Genomic DNA, 18,714 nt, shown 5'->3' on the forward strand with positions numbered 1-18,714 from the left:
TCACCATCTCCTTAACTTCTCATCCCTGGCGGTGAATAGTAAACGGGATCTCAGTTGTTTGTTTTTATTACTGTCGTTGCTGTTAGAACAGAATACAAAATTCCCCAGTAAATTAAGCAGAATGTTTTGAAATGGCTGGCTTCCTTTTTTTAAAAGTAGACCCAACTTCTGTATTTTGGCCTCCATCAGGGGGTATTTAATTAAGTCTATTCTGTCTAACATGATCTGATGTCATTGTACAAGGATATGTTCTTTGTTAGCAGCACTCTTAGTTTCAGACTCCTCTGTGTATTTGAAACCATGGTAACAGAGCAGTAAGCTAAAGCCAATGAGATAATGAGATATTCTCATTGTAATTGTGTTTCATGAGGGCACAAGATCCCACGGGTGGTATCTGACTGTCTTACAACTGCTAACAGAATTTAAGAAGCAGACATATATTAGCATGGTACCGTTTTCCATAACAGCCATGTAAACATTTGTGACATGGCATTTTTAGCTGTTTCCAGCACATGAAAGTATGTAATGTGCATTTATGTCACAAAAAGCCACACAATTAATGAATATCAATATTTAAAAATCCTTAGAACTTCAAGGAACTTCAGATTTGAAATGCACCAAGCAGGCTGTGGGGATGCTGTTTTGCATTATAATTATGAGCTGGGCTATGGTTTATGAGGGGAGGAATCCATCAAAGCAAAGAAAAAGAGAGCAGCTAGCCCTCCTTCACCTCCCAAGCAACCCTCATGCACCTCCTGAAGGAGGAGACAAAACCGATGCCAAGCAGGGTTCCCTGTGTTTTTCTGAGGAAGAGCCGAGTCGGGAGTTTCTAAAAGCATTTTACCTTGAAAAGGCGGGGGGGAAACATTTGGAGAATAAAACCAGGATATTTACAAGCCATCTCCTTTGCTGACCTGAAATCAGAAAGGAAAACACCTCACTTGTGAGTCGCTTCTCTTCTGTCACTGTTTGAAGTTTCCCCACAGTTTTCATTCAAGCTGCAGATTTTATGTACAAGTCGCTGAATCCATGTTCTCCATCCTGATGAGGTTGCCCTAACAGGCATGGTGTCTTTTAATAAATAATTTAAGACCAAAAAGAGAAAGCACAACATAGAATGATCGGTTGATTTAAGCAGGGCGAAGACTTCCTCTTCATGTCACCAGGCCTCCCGCCAGGAGCCCCGCTCTAGAAAAGAGCTGACCTGAGAATGTACGTTTTGTCAGCTTTGTGACGCCGATGACTCATGGGACAGGGATGATCCAATACAGCAGAACTTTAGAGACAAGGAGCCCCCTTGCTTTCCACCGCACGGACAAGCGGTGTCACTTTTTGGCTTTTCATATGTGCCGCTGCCATTTCTAAAATGTTTTGGCATAGGGAGCTAAACTGGTGTGAAAACCGTGTTGACAGAGAAAGGGGAGTTGGTTTTTTTGAAAGTCATTCAAGTGCCTACAGCATTGGGGCAGGGGGAGTTCTCTCTCAAAACGTCAGCAGTGCCACATCCATCTTTGAACGTCACTTGAAGACAGGCAGTTGTTTCTTCTGCTGTGTGTGTGTGTCAGAGAGAGACAGAGACAGAGAGACAGACAGAGAGACCTGCACATGTGTAGTTGGGAAACGAAATCTGTGCCATAAGTGGTTACACAGAAAGAACACGTCACAGTGGTGGAGAATATGGTCTTCGTCTCTGTGAGATACGAGTGGCCTCATCACTCATGGCTGCTGCTGCAGCAAAACTAAACCAGAAGTGGGTAATGAGGCCACCCCTATTGCGGGTAGATAACTTCTATATCTGAGCTGTCATGACCCATTAGGTCCTCACACTGCCTCTTCTTGGATGTGTCTCCCAGCCAGCTCTTTGGACCATAGAGTCTTTTTTATTATCGTTCTACATCTGAAAGGGGGAGATCTTGGTTTCTTTAAAACCTTTCTTTCTTGTTCTTGACAAATAGGAAATGGTTGTCAGGTTTGAAAGCTCCCTCTGGGCGCCATGTTGAAAGGTTCAGTGAAAACTAGAGTTGACAACATTCGCAAGAGTTTGTTTTAAAGTAGCCAAAATTGGGGCGCCTGGGTGGCACAGTCGGTTAAGCGTCCGACTTCAGCCAGGTCACAATCTCGCGGTCCATGAGTTCGAGCCCCACGTCAGGCTCTGGGCTGATGGCTCAGAGCCTGGAGCCTGTTTCCGATTCTGTGTCTCCCTCTCTCTCTGCCCCTCCCCCGTTCATGCTCTGTCTCTCTCTGTCCCAAAAATAAATAAACGTTGAAAAAAAAATTTTTTTTTAAATAAAAAATAAAAAAATAATAAAGTAGCCAAAATTATGGCAAAATGGCTCTACTTGTGTGGACTTTGAAATGGGTTACCGCATTTTAATCCAGGTAAGTTTTTTTGAGTTTTTTAGTGGGCCTAGCCTATTCCTAGGTTTATAGGATGGGACAAGAAATAAGGGATCGAATGTATTTTTAAAATATTGGAATCACATAAGTATCACTTATAAAACAGATTTTGTAATTTACATTCTTCAATTTCAAGTCTTTTAACACCATAATTTAGCATGAGAATAGCAGATGTCCACAGAAGTTGATTCTATTTTGTTTAAATGATAGCCAGAGGCTGGAATTGATTTTTTTCCCCCTTTACATCCCCTGCCTTCTATCCTGACTGGAGCCAACACTTCTGGGTTTTAAAAAAGGGTTGAAGCTAAGGAGATGCATGTGTGTTGTGGGGGGCGGAGGGGGGAGGCGCACAAAATCTGCATGTTACTAAGTGGAAGGAAGCAGGCAGAATGACGTGAAGGAGTAACTGAGAAATCCACAGCTTCCAGGCCTGTGGCCCCAGGTGCTGGGCAGAGAGTGAAGTGACTTCAGAGAAATATGATTGAGGCGATGGGTGGGCAATAAGCAATAATTGATTGCACGTGGGTAAAAGCTGCAATGTCTGCCTTTGGTAAGTGAGGCACAAAACAACACCTTTCCATGTCCCCACCACAGAATTTCAGAGGCTGGGGGCGCTGTAGGAGAAGCATCCACCCAGTTCCTTATTAAGTGAGAGAACCTGCCATATTGGCCCACGGTACCTCCCAAGCAGGCTGAGGCCTCTAACATGACTGGGAACAAAGCCAGCTGTTTCTGCAGACAGGGGTTAGTGGTGCTTGGAGAGGAAATAGCCATCGGGGCCAGAATAAACCATGCTAGCCCTGGGAAGGTGGGGGAGGTGGGGGAGGAAGAGCACAGGGCTTTGAGGCCCAACAAACCTCCTTCAGGTCCTGGTTTCTCTGTTTAAAAGGGGGGTGAATGTCACTTGCAAAGACATAAACATAAACAGTATCTACTTCACAGTAAGACCTGTATGAATATACATATGAATAGGATATTTATAAAAGTGACTAGTGCAGTCCAGGGAGTTTCTTCCTTCCTCCTGGGGGGTGGGGGGGTGGGGAAAAGGCAGTAACAGGCTCCATGGAGCTGCCATGAGGATCAAATGAGAAAATGTATATGAAGGACCTTGGCAATGCTAAAATACCCCATAAACGGTAGTTAAAAGAATCTTTAAATGTATTAAATTTAACTTAGGCATGTAGATAAATATATTTATAAACATAACTGCCACATAGTCTTTCAAATTTCTATTTCCTATCTTTCACTTGAAAAAAAAAGACTAGAAAATCCACAATAAATAAGCAAAACTTTATTTCTTAAACAATGAGTGATTAGAAGAATAAACTTGAGAAGCTTTCAGCCCCCCTCCTTTGAGTCCATCACTGGGGAGCCCAGGGACAGGGCTGCAGATGTTTTGCCCCTTTTGGTAGCTCTAGCAGAGGCTAAGGGCAAAATGGTGAAAGGGGTGGGGGATGGGTCTCAAACTCAAAGCACTTTTCATCCAGGGATTGGCCTAAAAAGCCACACTTTTTGATGCGGGAGGATCTGACAAAAACGATTACATATGAGGTGTACTTACGCAGTCTTAAAATGAAAGACACGTTTTAATTCAAGTCAGAATTTGGTTCTAAGTTGTTAGAATTTCTACTGGAAAGATCTGAGTAGTGATTTTTCATGTGCGAAGAATGAGAAGCTTTGCCAGAACTGCCCCCAGATGCTTCCACCTTCTTCCCCATCGGTCACAGAGCATCAGAACCTTCCCCCAATAGATTTAAGCATTTTCGGAATAAGCAAACAATTGAGTAGAGTCCAAAGGCCCTGCCCGTACCCTTGCCCTGGCTGACTGTCTGAAATCCTCTGTCACTAACTCATTTGAGCCACATGGGCATTAACGGTTGGCTGGTAGAGGGAGAACTTACTCCTGGCCTCATCAGTATCTGCAGGGCAAATAGACATACAGGACATACAGGACAAATACAGGACATACAGGACAAATAGAGCCGGACTTGTGGAAAGGATTTCTGATCTGGGAGGGCAGGGCCATTCTCCAGCATTCAGTAGGGTAAGAGTTTGAAGAGGACCAGAGAGAGGCAAAAAGAAAGTCACCAATTTGTGTCCCAGTTTTGTCCTCCTTTGTTCTCACCCGTTCTTACCTCAGGGACTGAATACTTTGATTATGCTACAGAAGTATTCCAACTCCATTTAAGGACAATGCATATGTCACTCTATAACTGTTCTTCCCCCAACACAAACAAATCTGTCTAGTAGAAAACTCTAAACTGTGACTTGCCAACCAGTCTTCCAAACTGAAAATTGGAAAGTGCTTCCTCAAACACATAGCTTCAGCAGTTGAGGAGCTGAGTGAGGCGGGCCTAACAGGAGCACATTATGCTTGAGGAGGAGAACTCAGAGCTGGCAGGAGTACCTTCTCAGGGTGGTTGGGAGGCTCTAGCTCATCGGTTGAGTTCCTCTCTTTCTGAGCAAAGCTAGACATGGAAGTAGTACTTGAAGGCACTTTTAAGACTGGCCTTTCCAGCAGACCATCAGCTCCTCAAGGGCAGGGACAGAATCTGTTTTGTTCACTGTTGGATCTCCAACAACTAGCACAAATACCGAGCACAAAGCAGGAACTCAATTTGTTGAATGAATAATAAACGAATCAACAAGTATCTGACCCTAGGCATCTCTTTTTTTCCTCTTCTTTTCTTGCAACTCCAAGAGCAAGTTCAAAGTCTGCTATTATTTTGCTACTTTTCCATCCTTCTTTCTCTCTTTTTTACGGACCCAGTTTCTCTCTTCTTTTTTTTACTCTCTGCTGTTCCATTTTTTTTTTAATGTTTATTTATTTTTGAGAGAGAGAGAGACAGAGCATGAGCAGAGAGAGAAGGAGTCAGAATCCAAAGCAGGCTCCAGGCTCTGAGCTGTTGGCACAGAACCCCACGTGGGGCTCGAACCCACAGACCGAGAGATTATGACCTGAGCCAAAGTCAGACACCTAATGGACGCAGCCACCCAGGCGTCGCATTCTCTCTGCTGTTTCTAACCCCCCGGGGTGAAAACTGCCAGCTTCTGGCTGAGCAGCTACAAGTGGAGTGTGTGAACCCACCCATGTTCCTATGTTGCTCAGAGCGTCAGTCGGTCCGATGTTTCCACTCAAACCCTCTGCAAAGCCATAGGGCTGAAGCCATCACACACGTGCAACTGATTAGAGCTACACACACTGCACACCACATTCATCTTGTGAAACTTCAGCTCCAGCCAGCTACAACAACCTAGGAGATTACCATGGCAAAGAAAATTATTTTCTTTAAGTGAAGGCTGGTTGACCACCACAGTGTGGTCAAAATAACTCATTTTTTTCCCCTTAAGAAGCACTAACTCAAATGTGACAAGGACGTGTGCTCACACTCGGCCGACCCTGTCATTTTCCTGCTTCCAGCCTGGCCCCTGCAGGGAGCCGGGCTCTCCAGGTGCCTATCAAAAGAAAAGGGGCTTGAAAATTCACGGCCTCATTCTCCTAAAAATCCTGCACCAATTCCCTGATAGAAATGAAAACCCACCAAAAGGGAGTTTGAGGAAAATGCTTCCTTTTTAAAGTTCAAAACTAAAATTCATAAAAAATAGTCTTTATTCCAGACCCGGGATGTAGAATAGACTAGAGCTCAGCAAACTGAATGCATTCATTAGTGATTCTCAAGACCATAACTGAAGACACACAGCTTAATCTTCATGGTTTGTTTGAAATAAAAGCAGAAATCTTATGGAGAAAAAAAGCAGGTTTTACAATTTAAGTTCTGACTCAATGTACAAATTTTGAAAAATTAGAGAAATCCAGAGTTTCACAAATGTTAAATTACAGTATATGTTAATGCTTGATTTTTCCTTTAGAAAAAAATTCAACTTTTTATTACAGCATTATATTTAGTATTTTTCTGAAACATAATAGCATGTAGTCAATAAAATAATATGAATTTCTGAACTGAAACTGTTCATTAGCTGAATATTTTGGAATTGGGTGCTGAAGAAGTGCTTGATTATAATGATAAAGGACTGCAAACCTGTGGGGATTTACAGACATATTTCAGGTTATCCTAGAAGAGATTTCTAGTCCCAGTGTTATGAGCTTGTCTCAGACATTTTACAGTCATCTTGTGAAGAGCTCACTATAAATAGATTGCTTCTTGCAACTCCGATTCTTAGTGCATCTTGAAGAAAGAGCATAAAATAGAAGCATAGAATCTCGGAGCTGAATGAGAGATTCTCTTGTTAAACACATTAATTTCACAGATGAGGGGAAAAAAACCTAGAGAAATGAAATGACATGACCAAGGTCACCCAGCTAATGAGTGGACTCTAGCACGTTTTCTGACGTCAGTTCCAATTAGGTTTACCAATCATCATATTAAAACATATATATGCTAGTTTAGAATTAACACTCAGCTATTCTTTTGTTTCTTCTAAAAATCTCTCTTTTGTTGCTTTTAAAAACTTTCCACTCTTATTTTTTTTTTATTTTTTAAAGTTTATTTATTTGGAGAGAGAGAGAGAGAGGGAGAGAGAGCATGCACACATGAGTGGGGAAGGAGCAGAGAGAAAGGGAAACAATTCTAAGCAAGCTCAGTGCTGATACAGCACAGAGCCAGAGGCGGGCTCGAAACCACAAACTGTGAGATCACAACCTGAGCTGAAATGAGTCAGTCGCTTAACTGACTGAGCTACCCAGGCGCCACTCCACTCTGTTTTTGTTTTTTTTTTTTTTTTATTTTTTTTCAACGTTTATTTATTTTTGGGACAGAGAGAGACAGAGCATGAACGGGGGAGGGGCAGAGAGAGAGGGAGACACAGAATCGGAAACAGGCTCCAGGCTCTGAGCCATCAGCCCAGAGCCCGACGCGGGGCTCGAACTCCCGGACCGCGAGATCGTGACCTGGCTGAAGTCAGACGTTTAACCGACTGCGCCACCCAGGCGCCCCTTCACTCTGTTTTTTAATATATTATTTTTAGAATATGTCTTTAGAACATTAATACAATAAACATTTGCATTTCATTTTACAGTTTTGAAACTTATTTGCTTAATAAATTTTTCTTTAATACTTGGGACAATGCCGTAGTATAGGAAATCTCTATAATCTTTGAGGAAAGTGAGGCTCAGAGAGGTTTAGGGACTTGTCCAGTGATACAGAGCACAGACAGTGCTAGAAAATGGCTGCCCTTTGAACAGAAGGATTTTAGTGAGTATAATTTGATGCCTGGGCATTCGGGGCAAATGTGAAAATTAAGCCAGAACTGAGGGTGTGAGAGGAGCTGAGAGTTGTTTCCATTCCTTGGTTATTCAACCGAACCACTCATGTAGGCCATGGCTGTGAAAGGACTTTGCAATGGAATTAAGGTTACTAATCAGCTGAACTCAATATAGGGCGAGTATCCCCAGCCCTCCGGGAGGGAGGGACAACCTAATCACCCCTAAGAGAAGAGGAAGGCAGACAGATGCCGCAGAGGAAATGTGAGGCCGAGGGAGGTTAGAGAGGTTCAGAATCTGAGAAGGATTCTACCTGCTGCTGTTGGCTTTGAAAATGGAGGCAAGGGACCAAGAGGCAAGAATAAGGGCAGGTTACAGAAGCTGCGGACGACTACCAGATGGCAACCAGCAAGGGAAAAGGGATCTCAGTCCTACAACCCTGTGGAACTGAATCCTGCCAGCAACGTGAATGAATGGGGAATCAGATTCATCTCCAGAGCCTCCACAAAGGAAAGCAAGTCTGCTGACATCCTGGCTTCAGCCTTGTGAGATGTTAAGCAGAGAAGCAGCTGAACCATGCTGTGCCCAGACTTCCAACCTACAGAACCGGGAAACAATAAAGTGGGTATTGTTTGAACCTGCTAAATTTGTGGTAATTTGGTGTAACATTAATAGAAAACTGACACAATGGAAATTCTGCTTTAATTTCTAAATTGTTTCAATCATTATGTTAGGAGCTTAGGGCCCTTCAGTTCTTTTCCTCCCAGGGGTTGTTACTGGCAGAGGATCTGCCCAAGGGTTGATAGCCACATGAAACAGGAAGCACTGTTTTATTAATCTGAGCAAGTGTTGTTAACTCTCTAGAAGCAGGGGTTTCCCAGGAGGCTCATATCCAGGAATATAGCTTAGGCTTGAGGTCAATTTGGAGCATCCCATGTCTTCTTTCCCTGAATTGAAAATAGGCTTACTGCTCTTCAGAAACTGGGGACAAAGGACTGAAAATATGACCACGGACCTGCCAAGCTCCTACTGCCAAGGGCAGGAGGGACATGTAGCCATTGAGAGCATAACAATACCACCTACTGGTGGTGGCCCAGTGAATGTTAGGCTCTTACCAGTCAGATTAGGCATTGCTGTTCCACTGGGGAAGACTGAGTTATGAATGGTTGGGATAGGAGAAGCACATATTTCTTCTGTGAACAAGACTGAAATACGAGGAGAGGTAGAAAGGACTCTCCATACCATTTTACAGACTGAATGTTCTTTTTGGGTGGTCATGAGATGGAACAGAGAATGTAAAACTATGAATAAGTACCATTTGGAATACTATGTCTGAAGCTGGCAGAGAGAGTTCCTTTAAAGCACTAAATCCCAGATGCTTTTAAAATAATTGTGATGACAGAAACAATCACTGGATATAAGAAAAGGAATAAAGAATTAGATCTTTCTCTATAAGTTTAGCATTTGATTCTCACATGTGTTTAAAATTCCTGACTGGTATAAAAATGGATCATTTGAGAGGAGTCCTTTAGGACGATATCAATATTCACTATTTTTGTCTCATGAATAAGAGTGAGGAGAAATTATGTTGAGTGGTGTAAAGCTGGGACCATTGGCAGAGTGGGGTTAGTGGTTGCTACAGGCACACTGAGAGAATTTGAAGAGCTGAACCATCAAATGAAGTCTGAAAAGTACGTGAAGGTTCAGCAGTGAGGGTGGAGGTGAGAGGGAGGTGGGACTGGGGAAGACTGAGTCCAGGAGTAAGTCGTCAGTTTTACAGCAAGGTGTTCAGAGGTGTCCCAGGCATGTGAGATTATCTAGGTAGTTGAATGGTGTTTCAGTATAAGTATATACAGTTGACCCTTGAACGACACAGGTTTCAACCACACAGGTCCACTTATACACAGATTTTTTCCATAGATACAGTAGTACAATAGATGTATTTTCTCTTCCTTAGGATTTTCTTAATAGCATTTTCTTTTCTCTAGCTTACTTTATTATAAAAATACAGAATATAATGCATACAACATACAAAATATGTGTTAATAGACTATTCACGTTGTCAGTAAGGCTTCCAGTCAACAGTAGGCTACTGGTAGTTAAAACTTGGGGGACTCAAAAGTGGATTTTTTACTGCACAGGGAGTCAACACTCCCAACCCCCACTTTGTTCTGGGGTCAGCTATATTTGCAACTATAAGTTGTTCTTGGTCCTTATAGTTGTCCAAATTTGAGAATATAGTACAATTGACCACATCTCAAGAATTCACTTGAGTTCACTCTCCTCTTGGTTTCAAGAAATAAGTTAACGAACCTCTCTCTTATCTTTACAGAGGGGACTGCAACTTGGTCCTTATCTCCCCTTCCTCTTATACTCCTTAGACATCCAGATGAAGATACTTAGTAGGCAGGTGGATAAACAGTCTAGAGTTGGACTGGAGATACACATGTGAAATGTGTCCATGTTTGGCAATATTAATGTCATGGAAACGGAGAAAGTGCAGCTAGAGGAGCTTGCTTGCTGTCAGTGGGGCTCTGGGCCCTCCTACATGTCTAGTAGAAAAGGAGAAACCAGGATTAGAAATGAGATAGGGCTTCCTTGAAGTAGGAAACACCAGGAGAATGATGTCACAGAAGACAGAGAAGAGTGGTTCAAGAAGGGTGTGCTTCAAAAGAAGAGTGTTCAGCAACATCAACTACTACTGACAGAGTAAGATGAGAATGGGAAATTGGCCAATAGCTTCGGCCAGATACAGGTGATTGGTGACATTGATAAGGGCCAATTTAATGAACTGAGAGGGATGAAAGCTAGGATGTTGTGGGTTGGGTAGGGAAAGAGTGATGAGAAAGTGGAGTCACAAAGTATAGACCATTCTTTCCATGAGTTTCCATTCTTTCCATGAGTGTCGTTGGGATGAGAAGAGAAATGGAGAATATCTGATGACTGTCATGTTTTTTGTTTTTTTGTTTTATTGTTATATGGGTATACCAACAGACAATTGTGTGTGTGTGTGTGTGTGTGTGTGTGTGACAGAGAGACAGACAGACAGAACAAAAGACGGAGATGGAGAGAGAGGGAGGGAGAAGGAGAGAAGTTGATTATACAAGAGAGATGTGCAAGCATAAACTTACCTAATATTCAAGTGTTTCAGAAACACATTAATATATAATCCTTGTGGAGAAACGGGAACCCTCTTGCACTGTTGGTGGGAATGCAAATTGGTGCAGCCGCTCTGGAAAGCAGTGTGGAGGTTCCTCAAAAAATTAAAAATAGACCTACCCTATGACCCAGCAATGGCACTGCTAGGAATTTATCCAAGGGATACAGGAGTACTGATGCATAGGGGCACTTGTACCCCAATGTTCATAGCAGCACTGTCAACAATAGCCAAATTATGGAAAGAGCCTAAATGTCCATCAACTGATGAATGGATAAAGAAATTGTGGTTTATATACACAATGGAATACTACGTGGCAATGAGAAAAAATGAAATATGGCCTCTTGTAGCAACGTGGATGGAACTGGAGAGTGTGATGCTAAGTGAAATAAGCCATACAGAGAAAGACAGATACCATATGGTTTCACTCTTATGTGGATCCTGAGAAACTTAACAGGAACCCATGGGGGAGGGGAAGAAAAAAAAAAAAAGAGGTTAGAGTGGGAGAGAGCCAAAGCATAAGAGACTGTTAAAAACTGAGAACAAACTGAGGGTTGATGGGGGGTGGGAGGGAGAGGAGGGTGGGTGATGGGTATTGAGGAGGGCACCTTTTGGGATGAGCACTGGGTGTTGTATGGAAACCAATTTGTCAATAAATTTCATATATATATATAAAAAAATAAAAATAAATAAATAAACATTAAAAAATATATATATATAATCCTTAAGGGCAATATTTGCTCGGCATTACTTTAAATTGAATTAAAATACAAGTTCAATCAAGGAGGTCTCTTCCTAATCTAAAAAATTCAATTATTTCACTGTCACTCTCACCCTTAAGTTCATAGTCCTTTTCATAGGATGTGGGTGGCAGCAAATATGGTAATAATAAAGGCAGCTGTGGATCTCACTACCCTCAACCATCCCTGAAGACAGCCTTCTTATTTGATGTTCCAGAGACATAAAGGAAGAGCATGGTGAGGTGGTTTCTCCAACATACCTCCGAAGCTGTGAGCTAGAATTCTCCTCTTAAACACACACCCTGTCAACCCCTTAAAAAGAAAGAGATGACAAACACAAGAGATTAGTGGCTTACTAAAGTCTTTATCCTGTCAAAAAATGCAAGGGCACAAGTAACATGGAGAAGAAGTATTCTACAATATACCACCCACATCTACTATAATGTCTGAAATGTGAGATTTTTTTTTTCTGAATAGTATTTTTTTTTGGTCCAAACTGAAGACTGATGAGAAGATTGTAGGCTGACTGTTGTAGAATAAGAGCCTCCACTGATCCCCACATGCACACACAGGGATTAGGCAGAGAGTATGCATTTTCTTGCATTTGATAAAAAAATACTTTTCCAGCTTCTGCAGCCTTTGTGATACAGAAGAACTCTGATATAATTTAATGGGAAATTGTAACAGAACTATTAAGATAAGTAAGAAATTTCAAAAATCCATTGCCTTTGTTCCCTTGAAATGAGTGACTCTGGTTAGCAAGATTATTCAATTTGAAATAATTAGGTTTCTGGTTCCTGTAATTTAGGCCTTACCTGTCACTGCAAATTATCTAAATTGTTATATATACATACATATATATAAAAACTTGTGTCATGTCATTAAGACTAAATATTTTTAAACATTTATATTCAGAGACTCTATTTATTTTCTAATCAGGAAAAACTCTAATACATTTGTAGAACTTTGACAAAAGATTTTTAAAAGGATATTCACGTAATTATGTTTACCACAGGATATTGCTTATATCGCACTTTGGTGAGGTTATGGATATAGATTTCTTTTAAACTCTTACATGGTTGAATTTTCTTTCTGTCAAAGAAATTTTAAAAGACCATGCTATTAAATAGCTATAATGTTTGGGTGCAGAGGTGTTTTAATTTGCAGTGACTGTGTGCTTTGTGCCATAACCTTCCAGATCTTACTAAATCTAGCCTTGACTGTAGGGAATTCATCTGATTCCATTATTTAGCTAAGTAGAATTTTATAGCCATTAAAAGCAAAGCAATAATTCCTTTCACTGAAGTTGAGCCTAAGACACTGTTTAATACATTTAATTACAACAAAATTGAGTCCTGGGACACTGCTAGCCCACTGATGGACTTCAAATGTTATTATTAATTTAATAATAACTTTTATTGAGTACATATTCCTTATTCTGTACCAGGCACTAAACTACATACTTCATATACACTATCTTGTTTAATCTTCTAAATAACCGCAGGAAGGCAGTACTATTTGTGTTCCACATTTACATATTAAGAGGTTCAGAAAGGTTGTGTAATTTGCCCAAGATCACACAGTTTGTTATTAGAGACAGAATTGCATCTAACACCTATCTAAAGCCATATTACAATACATGGAAATAGACAAGTTGTCTAACCCAAACCAGATAACCCTGGAGCTAACCTGACTATATGATAAAATTTACCTCTTTTAGCCACTCAATCTCTAACAGTTTGCTAAATCGTGCTTATAGCCTTTCTCTTTAATTGTTCTTTATTCTTAATTGTTCTTTATTACTCAAGGGTAATAGAGGGCCACATATGACTGTCACTGCAGATGTGCATGTGGGTATATAACATTCACTCATACATCCAATCATCTACTATTTATTAAGCACCACACTGTGTCAGGCACTGTGAACAAAACAGCCCGGGCCTTATCCTCATTGAGCTTCCTGTCAAATGGATGAGATATACATAAAATAAATAAACTGTAAATAAATCAATGTAATAAGTAATTTAGAGGGTGATGGGAAATCTGGTTTCTATGAAAGAGATGATCAATATTTGGTTATTCTGAATTAGGAAGTCAGGCCTCAATAAAGAAGGGGCATTTGAACTAAAACCCTTACAGGCATACCCTAAAAGAGAGGCAGATGAAGAGACTATGTACATTCGTTCATTCAACAAACATCTGCTGAGGACTTGCTATGTGCAAATCACTGTGCACAGTGTAAGGACTACATCAGTGAACAAGGTAGAAATCTGGTCCTATCTGTGTAGAGTTTCTGGTCTCATCAAAACACCAAATCTAATGTCTCACTAAAGCTGTAGGAAATAACTCTAGAAAAAAAATTTTAATTTAAAAAGAGGGAGAAAAGCCAGTTAATGTAAATATCTGTGTTAGTAACATGGATTCTTTTTTTTTTTTTTTTTTTTTGGTTAGTCAATTAAGAATACTTGAGACATATGCGGTCTCAAAACTATGAGTCACAGTGTTATGCCTAGAAAGCATTCTTATCATTAAGTTATCAAAAAAATAAAAACAAGTTTTGAACATGTTATACTCATTCAATTCAGAAATTAAAGAAAATAAATGAACAGGTCGCCAAGAGTGAAATCTACCGTATGTTGCTAAATCATGCAACACCCACACATAATTTTCCTACAGGTGGCGCTGTGCAGCTGGATTACTGTAGGTTGACTTAAGTGGTGGATTCAGCTCAAACCACAGACATAGAGGCATGTAAGGGAATCATTTTGGTCAACCTAAACATAAACCATCGTGGATAACTTTCCACATACTGCTTGGTTGGACAGGAGTGGTCTTATGATTGATGTCTTATTTATAGATGCTGAGAAAAAGCTCAGTTATCTATTCTTTTGACCTACAACTTCATCATTTCAGATGGCATTTGACAGATATCTATGAACTGCCTTGTCTCCAAACAACAGAATATCTGTTTTCTTAATTTTGTCTTTGAGGGAAAAAGTCCCTGCTTATGATGATCATATAGAGCCAAGGGTTCACTTTCGCTCTAGAGATTAAGACTATTGTCTTCAAATAGGGTGCCTCTGGCCTTTTTGTTAGTTGAGGCAGCAATTGTTGCTCAACTCTCTTTAGGTATTACTGAAACATCCAGACAATCAACAACCATAAAACAAAAACATATTCTAGAAACAAACTACCAAAGAGCTGTCAGGAAGCCACGTCCTTCCTTAAGAAAACACGAGCTCCTCTAAAGCAGGGCCTGAGGAGAGAATCCCCTCCAGCAGTGGGGCAGTGTCGAGGCGTTGACATGGGCTCTTAGATTCACTGCCACCCCTGTTTTCCTTTTTTGATATTTCTTCCCAATTCCTGCTGCCATCACAGTCCCAATCCAAAGGACACTGCCCCTTTTAATATCCCAGACCAGATATAGCCCAAATCTTCCCCTTCAAGTTCAGCTGAGACCAGGCCATGACATTTAAGAAAATACTAAGAGCTTTAAACAATTAAGGGAAAGAGGTTGAGACAGAAACATGTAACCAGACCCCCTGAGTTCAAGACATACCCGCACCCCAGCCCTGGGTCTGGCTCCTCATGTTGGATAACATCTTTGTACCCACCATCCCAGAGTACATACATTCCAACATATCTCAGCCCCTAAGAGAGAAAACTCAAGATAACAAACGAATTGAGAGTATTGTCCAGTGCTGTGGTGTCCAGTCTCATGTTAGGTCTCTTCCCTGGAACTAAGACCTGAGCTAACCACCTCTGTCAGAGAACATGTTACTGCCTACTCAGAGGATGAGGCCTTACCCTCATGCCAAACAGGACAACCGCGTATGATTACACTCCAATGGTGTTCATACAAGTGGCACTAGTAAAGAACGATAGATTATTTCACCCCCAAAAGGCCCACGAGATGAAGGGAGAGGCAGACTGTTGGGCACTGCCCGTTTTCTGAGTGTGTACAAAGAGGCAAAGTAGCTTTAAGGGAATGTCTGGACACCATGGACAATTCTTTGATGATGGTTCTCTTTAGGTGGGATGAGGTGGGGATAAAGGAGCCATCTGAGGGCCCCACTCATACACAGTTTGGGTAAGTAAGCTGTGAAGTTCAAGTCAAAGTAGAAAACCTGAAGCAGGTCTCTTTGTGGCTCTGCAAGTCAGTGATGTTGGCTGATACAGGCACATTCTACCCTACACACCACCTCCCCAGCTGTTGTCACTCAATATGAAAAATTTAAGTAATATTGACTTTCAAATATGTCTCTGGACACAGCTAAAATTAGCCCCAGAGGAAAAACTCTGGAAAAACTAGAGGTAAGTGAGTCCCTGAATGCACCTAGGATGCAACCCAATGTTGGATTCCTCAAGATTAAGACTTCTGTGCAGTAAAGAGATGAGGGAAATCAGTGAGAAGCAAAAGTCATCCTTTATCCCACCCTATATCCTCTTGCCACAATCAGCCAGGTGCTCTGTCCACAATATTTCAGTAACGAGAATGGACAATTGCTCAACTTCTCAGGTTTTCAGAGGCTATGGCATTACTTACCAAAAAGATGTGTAGGTGCCATGGCAATCCCACAGGGCAAGCTTCCTAAGACAATTCTGATACTCTCCACAGAAAGTGAGGATGGGCTTGCAAGAAACAAATTCAAAACTCTTTGTATGTGGTTATGTACATGTATTTCTATGTAGAATGTTTACATGAAACAATTCCCATTTTAAAAAAAGATCATTCTTACCAACTTTTTCTCCCTACTTTAGATAGGAGATACTAATAGGAGGATCCTGCTGGGTCCTCTGAAATATAAAACAGATCAACTGAACATTAACAAGATCTTAAGAGAAATAATAAAGCCAAACCACACTGGATAAGGACCATAGCCTGATATTCCAATAGATAACTAACAATAACAGAGCCCAGTGGATTCTGGAAGGCAACATGACTTGTACTGTTTCCATTCTGTTCTACAGCTATCCACTCAAAACATCTGAAGTCATTCTTCAAATTTAACATAGAAAAGGCCTCTTTTCTCCTTGATGTGGGTCTGTGAAAAATTCATGATCTAAATACCAGAGAGAATAACTATATTAACAACTTAGTTTCTAAGAGACAAGAAATGAAGACGTTCTCTGATCTTGACCAATTCCACAAGTGGAACATGTATCATCCAACTAAACTCTGATACCCGAATGGCTTTGCCCATTCTCTTTTTAAACACAGTGGGAAATGTCAGAAAGATAAACTTCATAGAAATAGAAACTTCTTTTGTGGTTCTTCACTTAACTCAAATGAGCTCAGTATTGTTGGTATTATAAGTAATTGGTACTTAATAAGTACTTCTGAATATGAATGTTTTTATCATCATCCGAATATTAGGAAAATGGTGAACTTCCATGTTGTCATCAAAAAACCAATTAATGAAGTATTCTGGAAGGTATATAAGATAATATATAAGCCAATATATGCAAGCACTTTTTGCAATAAATATTATACATATTAAAGTATTGTTTTATGATCATTATTATGTATTGGTACGATTTAAGAACAAAACTGATTTCCCTGGGTATTGAGTCAAATTTAAGTGGACACTAATTAATGAAATACATTTTAACAGTGTCTCCAAGGGAAATTCACATAATATTTTTTTCCCAGGCCTAGGTCCAAAAGTAGTTGGGAACATCTTGGAAGGGGATATGGCCTACTCATTACTCATGCTACTTACTCCCCCCAGATCTGTTTTCCAACTAGCAACTAGCTAAATTTCTTCTTGGCTTGTGAAAACTGAGGAGTTCACAGCCTCAGGAAATACAATTGGAAGCTGCGGGTGTATGTTGGGGTCAGGGGTGTTTGAAGCGAGATGCCTATTTTCCTCAAACTGTTAAAAAACAGTTTTTAAAAAACCAAAGCAAAAAAAACCTTGGCTGCAACTGGGTAACTCCTGAGTATTTCACCATCACCACTCAGATGACACTTTCCCACTCTTCCCTGCTCAGGTTCCTCCTCACTTGGTACCTTTTAGCGCTTCGCGAATTTGCGTGTCATCCTTGCACAGGGGCCGCGCTAATCTACTCTGTATCCTTCCAATTTTAGTATATGTGCTGCCGAGCGAGCACTTGGTACATTTTACATTCTCATTTATATCCATACTCATCCCTGTCTGAGCACAGTTGTCATATAAGGGGGTTGGGAGGGGCATAGGTCACAGGAACCTATAGCTGTACCTTCCTATATTAAAAATATATATATATGAAAAAGAAAGAAGTGTCATTCTGTGTTAAAGGCATGGAGGGTCCTTCTTTGTATTTGCATAACTTTGATATTCAAAGAAAGCTGATGACTAACACCCCACCCCATCACAGAGGCTTGGGGCAGTCCCTTTGCACTCTTTCCCTGTTTTCCATTCTTATGATTTAGTGTAATCTAGCTCCTTGCTGTCAGGAGCACGCAATGAAATCAGAAACTAAAGGGTCCTGAGTGCATACACCCTTCTAACAAAAGGAGTTCACAAAGATGTTTCACTCAATTGGCCACCTCTGCGTTTAGGCTGCGGACTGCTTCCCACTAGGCAATGAGGAAAATGTGGGCTTCAAAACTCAACAATGAATAGAGCTGGCATTGTAGTGTGAAGGAACGGCAGAGTAAGGGAAGGGATTCCCAAGCACAATTTTCTTCATGCCACACATTGATTCTGTCCCATTCCAGCTCCCTAAATCTTTACATTCAATTTCTAACGAGTATCTTCAGTGCCCATTACCTCTGAACAGCCACAGTTCAGAGGAAAAAGCAAGACTATGATCATAAGATTAACCCATAAGTTACCTGACAATCAAAATCTCATACTTTTAGCACACCAAAATTCCAGGGACTTTATTTACACAGCCTCATAAATAGGAGAGTGAGGCTGGACCTGTCCAATATGGGCATTTCCATAAGATGAAAGGAACTTGGGCTCCAGCTCTGTCACAGGCTCGTGCATACCCTTGAGCAAGTCCATCCACCTCCCCGAGTTTGTCTTCACCTCCATAGAAATGCATAGACTAGACTAAATTGTCTCCAGGGTTCCTTCCAGCTCTGAAATCCTATGACCTGTAATTATTATATGGGTGGTATATTTCAATACTTAGCAGAAATTAGAAATGTCAAGAAAAAAACCTCTTCTTTAAACATTTCTAAAACTTAGAACTCTGATTTCATAATA

General features: G+C 40.8%; 1 non-coding gene across 1 annotated transcript; it reads right to left on the reverse strand.

Moving 5' to 3' along the window:
* Nucleotides 1-17,523: 17,523 nt before the first annotated feature.
* On the reverse strand, nucleotides 17,524-17,629 carry LOC124527360 (U6 spliceosomal RNA). The gene has a single exon (XR_006965824.1). It is a non-coding gene; the product is annotated as a U6 spliceosomal RNA (small nuclear RNA).
* Between the last annotated feature and the right edge of the window lie 1,085 nt (nucleotides 17,630-18,714).

The sequence above is a fragment of the Lynx rufus genome, unplaced genomic scaffold (assembly GCF_022079265.1).
Source record: "Lynx rufus isolate CCGP_SWC_20201006 ecotype Redwood Valley unplaced genomic scaffold, mLynRuf1.p SCAF_5, whole genome shotgun sequence".
NCBI classification, from domain to species: Eukaryota; Metazoa; Chordata; class Mammalia; order Carnivora; family Felidae; genus Lynx; species Lynx rufus.